Source organism: Montipora capricornis, chromosome 14 (genome assembly GCF_036669925.1).
Source record: "Montipora capricornis isolate CH-2021 chromosome 14, ASM3666992v2, whole genome shotgun sequence".
Taxonomy (NCBI): domain Eukaryota; kingdom Metazoa; phylum Cnidaria; class Anthozoa; order Scleractinia; family Acroporidae; genus Montipora; species Montipora capricornis.
In genome coordinates this window covers 2,457,501-2,465,000 of record NC_090896.1, presented here as the reverse complement: position 1 = coordinate 2,465,000, position 7,500 = coordinate 2,457,501, and the positions used below count along the sequence as shown (strand labels likewise).

Here is a 7,500-nt window from a genome sequence, read left to right as displayed (position 1 = left end):
GTCGAATTTCACGGGTCTCGCAGTCTCGTTTTTTGAGCGGGTATGTGCGTCTCGCAGTCTCGTTTTTTTATATGAAGGTGTCACTGTGACACTTTGACGTCTCGGTCTCGCAATCTAAAAAGTCAACATGTCTCGGGCTCGCAAAGAAAAATGCTGGTCTCGCCGTCTCGCAAAGTCTCGCATTTACCATTCGCCACCCCTACTATTACATGTCAAACTAAATTACATTTTCAAGTAGAAGTTCACACCTGTGAATTAAATTCAATCCAGTCAATAATTCATGAAATAAAATTTTAAGCATAACCTTAATTTCTTAAATCAGTATAGGTATTACTCAAGACTGATGAAAAAAAAAAAACAGTGTGATGTTAGCGAAGCTCTGCTCGCCGAAGAAGTATGACAACATAACTGCGAGAAAATTTGATTTTGGGCACCGTACGACCGCCCGTGCGTTCACCCCTCCATGTACGCCAGCCAATGTGACCAGTATCACGTTACCATATCGCGGGATCAAGTTTACACCAATAAAAGCAAGGTGACACACGCTAACACCAATAATAACACCAACCCGGTTTAACAACCCGGTGAGATCCCCGGTGAGGTAAACACATCACGCATGCGCACAACCATTTCACCCGGTGAATTAGCAGCCATGGACAGCTGTTTCGGCCTGCTGCCGGTGTTTTAGCACCCCTTTCAAGTTTACAGTACTTGTGAGTACTCTCTTGTCGTCAAGTGGCTTTGATAATTCATAGCATTTAGATTCTAGTATACTATAAATTTGCAAAAGTTGACAGATATGTCCAGAAATGCCTCTAATTTGATGAAAGCGTCACGAAGTAGTCCCCTTGCCTTTGTCCTCAACTTCAACATCATTGATGTCTCTGAATACAGTAAATGAACGTCACAAAGTGCCCCCCCCCCCCCCCTGCTCATCAAATATTGGGATAAACAGCTGCGAATAAAGCTAAAAATAGGGCTAACTTTTACCCTTACCTTATTGTTAGAAATAGGTAGCAAAGCCTTGGTATATCAAAGTGTTGGATGTCAAAATTGGGCGTGCATCAGATTAGGTGCTTGTTGAGATGAGTTGGTTTTTGTGTTTAATGCGCATGAGACACTATGCAGAGAGATGGAAAAATGTAACAATAGAAAGTGTTCACATTCCTTGGGATTTTCCGAGGTGTTGCGACTTTCCACCGAGTGTTATTTCGTATCTTTGTCGTACTCCTTTGTTGACATGCTTCGCTTATTTCGTGCCTTGCATGTTTACTTCGGAGAGGGAAGCGGCCAACAGTGTTCATTGCATATGTAGTAAGTGATATTTCCTAGCTTTATTTGGCGATGAAGTTATCTAATTTAGCTTTTAGGTACAAAATAGCTTTTAAAATATACGTTCGGAATTGTTAAAAACCCAATTATTATCGTGACTTCGCGCATGTCGCCGGAATATAATCATTGTTGATTGAATAATTCTTTCAACCTGAAAGAAAGCTCTTTGATCATGAGATCAAAGAAACCTCTTCGAAGCTCAGAGAATTCCTTTCTAAGCTCAAGGAAAGGTCTTTAATTAGACAAAAATTAGCCAATTTGTTGGCCATTTGCTAGCGATAAGGAAACATTATGTTTTGACTTTGTGTCAGCTATCATTGATATCGATGAATTCTTTCAGGAGCAAAGAAGCTCTTCGAATCTTAGAGACAGCTCTCCGGAGCTCAAAGGAAGCTTTTCAAATATCAGAGAAAGCTCTCCGGAGATCAAAGAATGCACCTCGAGCCGAAAACTGAAAGCTCGGAGAAAGAACGCTACTCGGCGTTCAAAGAATTTAGTTCTTCGGAGGCCAACCTAGCGAGCCCAGAGTTTAGAGAACACCTTTCTGAGTTGAATTATGGATCCGTGAAAGAAACTTCATTTCCAAAACAGGCGCAATGTTTGAAAGTCACATATGATAGAAAATTCCCCTTTTTTAAGACCCAAAGTGATAATCAAGGTGATTTAGCCTTAAATGGCACATTTTGGTTTACTGTTACAACTTCCTGTGGAGCCTGTAGTTGTAGAGAGCCTTCCAGGATACCGGTGAAAAAAAGTCAAGCAATTATAAGGAAAGGAAAAACGAGAACAAAAGTCCGGAAGGTCATTAAAAATTGTATTCTTGCATCTTCGCGTTTATACCAGCTAGATGTCGATTTTAAAGTTTGGCATGAGAGATTCATTTACATAATACTAGGTATGCTGCAAATCAAGACTTCTTTCCCGGGGGGGGAGGGGGGTACTTGATGTATCCCTGGTTGGGGAGGTGCGGCGCGGCCCCTCATACCCTGACCCTGTTTAAGACAAATATCGCTGATTTTCCTACCCATTTTAAGACAGAATTCCGATTTTTGATACCCTGTTTAAGACATTTAACCCAGTTTAAGACAAAAATTGATAAATCGATACCCTGCTTAAGACAAAAATGATAAATTCGATTCCCTGTTCAAGACAAAAATCCCGAAAAACATACCCTGGCTGGCCGCACGTCCCCATTAAGCCCTTATAAAGGGGTACCCCCAACCCCCCCGGGGACTTCTTTAAGCCATCAGTAGACACTAATTATGGCATACCTGCATTTAAATATTCCGCAGTTAAAAAAAAATGGCAATCTGTCCCACCGGAACCCAAACCTTTCCCACCCATACTCTTTAAAAAGCGCGCAAAAGTTCTATTGACGATTCAAAACTGACCATAGCTCATTTGCTACTTTGGTCACTGTACAATATTAATTATTGTCTCGACTAGCTAATTTTCTAGATCTATATTGTATTTTTTTTTCTGTAATGATTGTATAGTGTCTTATGTCTAGTTATCTGTAACAGTGTGCGATAAATTTGAACTTGAACTTGAACTTGATTTCTTTAAGTGTTTGTTTTTTTTTTCCTCAAAAATTTCAATTCTACGCTTAATCGCCGTAATGCTACAGAAATGAAAAGAACCGATGGCCTTAGCTGGAAGAAAGGGAAATCTAAATTTTGGCATTGCAGTAATGTCACAAACTAAACCAAACATGTAAAGGTTATTGGCCAGCCATAGAAATCAGTATCCACCAATACATCTACAAGTTTTGGCTAATAGGTGCCCTCTTACACCATTCGCATTTTTGACATACCACGCCCAGCCGGCCAAACACATGGCAGACCTCATGGCAGACCACAACACCGGAAACCCTGTACCCTAATCTTTGCGACTAATGTGTCGGTTTTTTGATATCCCACAGTTATAAACAGTGCTTTGTCCTTTTGCCACAAAGAAATGACTAAAATTTGAAACAGAAAGTGATTGGGCTGTTGCACAAATAAATGGAAACACAATTAGTTTTACGAATAGCATGCAATTGTCCTATGAAACATCATTTGAGCCACCTTCAACAACAAAAACACTTGTCTTGCCCATTAACACACAACTTACTAAGACACACATTGTATCCTCCTACGAATAGTGCTATTCCCATTTTTTAAAACACCAGTTTTCATTCTCTTATAAAATAAAATTACCAGTTCAGTCCCATAATCGCATTAAACACTTGTACGTTTTGCGTCCCTATTTTTTATTTTGCTTCTAATTCTTTCGCTCTGGGTTTATTCCCTGTAATGAAAAAAATGATTTGAGCTGCTTTGTATTGATTTGATTCGTAGTTTCCCCAATTTGTAGAACATTTATGCACGGATATATCAGGGAGACTGAAACACAGGTGCGATGGTGAAAACGATGATGACGACGACGACGACGACGACGACGACGATGATGATGATGATGATGACGATGATGATTATTAGTAGTAGTAGTACTTTTTAAGGATTAAACCACTGCAAAAACCGTGTACGATCAAAACTTGCTCTACGTTGGATCAAAATAGATCGTGACCACACCATAAAAAACTTTAAAATAGAAAATATCCTGCAAAGGTTGGTCAAGACAACGTGAACATAGGCGTTGTTGCTTGCAATATTTCGGCTGGCCAACACCAGCCTTCTTCAGGTTTATTGAATGGATAAATGCTAGTAACAAGATCTTTATATTTACCGGAAATGACATAAAAATGCTACGTGATGTGTTATAAAAATGGAAATGCATAAAAAAGAGGAGAGAATAATACATGATAACAAGATGAAAAAAACAAAAGAAAATTAAAAGGTAGCTAAACTAAATTACATTTCATCTCTTCTGTTAAGGCCTGCAGGCTCCAGTGTTTTTCCTCTGTGTATGAGGAATGCCTCACGAGCCTTTCTGATGGAGTCACGACTAGTGTGTAGTTGTTCGAGTGGTATAAGGATCATGTGATCCTCCGCGTGACCACTGGTCAGGAAGTGTCGTGAAACCGCAGTGGGGGTATAACTACAAAAGGGGCTTATAATAGGTCGCCTATGTTCATTAAAGCGGTCTTTAAGACGACGTTTGGTCTCTCCGATGTACTGAAGATTACATTTAGTGCACTGAATCATGTAAATTACATTAGGGGTTTCACAAGTAATATGTGATTTGATTTTGAAGGTTTGTCCAGTACTATAAAAAGTATATTGATTACGGCCATCCTCAATAAAAGGACAGGCGGTGCAACTAGTTTTATTGCACCGAAACGAGCCGGATGGAGACCTAGATTGGTCGGTGTTAGTAGGTTCCGGCAATTTAGCTCTAACTAGAATGTCACTAATGTTTTTACAACGCCGGTAGGCTACTAAAGGGAGATTAGTAAAAACATTTTTACAGCGACCAGATGAATAAAGCACGTTTGAGTGTTTGTGAATTATACGGGATATGTTAGGTAAAGCGGGGTTATAGGTAATGACGAACGGAACAGTATCTGTCTGTTGTTTAGGTTTGGGTTTAAGAGCGTCGTTCCGGGAAATGTCAGAAGCACGTCGTATCTGGGTTTTAAGGAAATTAAGTTCGTAACCTCGGTTGACGAGGTAGTCCATAAGTTCCTTACAGCGTTGTTTGTAAGTGTCATTGTCGGAGCATATGCGTCGAAGGCGAAGTGCAAGGCTATATGGAATGGAACGTTTAGTGTGGGTGGGGTGGCATGAGGAGATGAGTAAATATTGATGTTTGTCAGTGGGTTTAGTGTAAAGATCGGTTTCTATGAGACCATCCTTGAGTGAGACCATCACATCAAGGAATGAAATATTTGTGAGGGAATGCGAACAAGTGAATTTAATGGTGGGATGAAGGTTATTGAGATAATCGACAAATACTTTCAGTTTATCTGAACCTTCAGTCCAAATAACGAAAATATCGTCCAGAAATCTGAGCCATGTATGAGGTAGATACAGTGCGTTAGTGAGCGCGTCCTGTTCGAATTTGGCAAGAAAAAGGTTGGCAAATGAAGGAGCCATTTTGGTGCCCATAGCAGTACCGTGTTTTTGTAGGTAGTGTTTGTTGTTAAATGTGAAATTGTTCATGTTGAGGATGATCTGTATGAGGTCGCAAAGAGTTTCCGTGGGGATGTCCTTATCGTTGCGTTTGCGAAGGAAAAAGCGGCAAGCCTCAATACCTTCACTGTGAGGGATGTTGGTATAAAGAGAAGTGACGTCAAGCGTGACTAGTATGGCATTGTCGGGAAGTGTGTTGATTGTGTTCAAGTTGGCAAGTTTGTTAAGGAAATCAGTAGTGTCTTTAACGTAAGACGGAACAGTGTGAACTAATGGTTTTAGGTAGTAGTCAACAAACTGAGAGATACGTTCTGTGGGGTGGTTGTTAGAAGAAACTATGGGTCGTCCAGGATTGTTTACTTTGTGGATTTTGGGGAGTATGTAGAAGCGTCCAGGTCTGGGGTCGTTTTGTACAAGGTACTGTTTTGTTTACTACTATTACCCAGTCCTAAGGTACTATTACCCAGTCCCAGGTACTATTACCCAGTCCCAGGTACTATTACCCAGTCCTAAGCCTATCCACATAGTATCTTTCTTAACTTAATGTTGGCCAGCCTGAAATGCTGATTTGTTCAGCCGTCTGTCGCACATGTCCTGCTGTACAGTTAACCGGGGCTTTGGTATGTGGTTGTAAACTTCTACAACTTACCTTAGCGCTGTCCAGTATTCCTTTGAATAATCGGATAGACAAGAAAGCATCCTTTCAAGCTGCAATTCGTTTTGGATCCTTGCAAGTCCTTGGAAGTTGCTTTCTGTGCACTTCAACTGGCTTTCATTTTGTGAAACTAGAAAAAGTGACGGAAGAATGAAAGGATTAAAAATCAGTTATCAGACATCCTCAGTGAAACACTTTACTTCTGGAATCGTTTGCCCCTTTTGAGCTTATTCACGCGCGGAGCGCCGCGGCAATAGATGAAATATCGTAGTGGAGTAGTTGTGGACAGAAGTTATTGGATCTCCATGTGTACCCTTTAGTTTCAGGATGTAAGGTCTTCCACACCTCGACGAGATCGAGTTTTTCAGAAAATTCTGGGATAATTTAAACACAATTTTGACGAGTTTTAGGGATGCCACGAAATTTGTCCTTTTCTAGATCAGGTACCATGTTAAAATCGCCTCCTATAATGTCTTCACGTGTTAAGTCGTTTAGCTGTTTTAACAAGTTTAGAAAGAAAGCTGCATTGCCTTCCTTTGGAGCGTAAATATTAGCGCAGGTTAAAATCTTCTCATCTGCTTTGATATCTTTTATGAAAAAACGTCCAGAAGGGTCAATGTAAGATTTTCGGATTTGCAGATAAAGTTATTGTTAAAAAGTATACATACTCCGGCTTTATTGCTCTCGTAATCACTGAAATTGTCTGATAGCCCCATTCAGCAGGTATGCATGCTCAGTACAGTGGACTTCCTTTAGTATTTAAATTGACAAGTTTTTGAAGCGGGGCAAATTAATAACTTCTATTCGCTTTGTGTCATCTCTTAGTCCCCTAACATTGAAAAGAATTAGTATCGAAGCTGTACTGGTGCGTATGAGGTGTTTTGTAGAGTTACTCCTTTACGCCTTGATGAAACAATGCAATAGCTGCTAATTACACGTTGAGTATAAAGTTGATCGGACGAGACGGAGGAAAAAAACAAAAGAATTACAATACCTAGGCACTTAGATGCTGACTCATCCCAGATGCAACATATACCAGTTATGGGCAGAGATACTTGTGTGTTTTCCACAATGTCTTAATAAAGACAAAAATAGCTTCTATTAGATGGAGATGTACACATGCAAAAGAAATAAATGTAAACTTTGTATAGTCTAATAGATAAACAACAAATTGCAATTTCCGAACTGTAAAATTTGCAACACAGATTGAGAGGCCCACATGTTCACAGCTAAGGGGGCCCTAACTCAAATAACCCCGTCTACGAAGCAGACCGCCGAGAAAGCCATATTGTGCGGTCCGTCTCACATTTGTTTCCTTATTTTAAGTATAACAGTGCTTAGGGAGCTCTTCGAAATGCCACGCGGACGTCGGGGAAGGGAGTAGAGTGCGTAACACTAGCGCGACCTGGACCGTCTGAGAATCAGGCTAAACTTGACAAA

The 7,500-nt window shown here is 40.3% G+C and overlaps 2 protein-coding genes across 2 annotated transcripts in view; both read right to left on the bottom strand.

The window, feature by feature from the left end:
- Window positions 1–7,500, bottom strand: part of LOC138033439 (adhesion G-protein coupled receptor D1-like) — a 143,531-nt gene that overhangs the window by 18,582 nt on the left and 117,449 nt on the right. The window lies entirely within an intron of this gene.
- LOC138033254 (uncharacterized) overlaps window positions 1–7,500 on the bottom strand; it is a 64,314-nt gene that overhangs the window by 44,031 nt on the left and 12,783 nt on the right. The window lies entirely within an intron of this gene.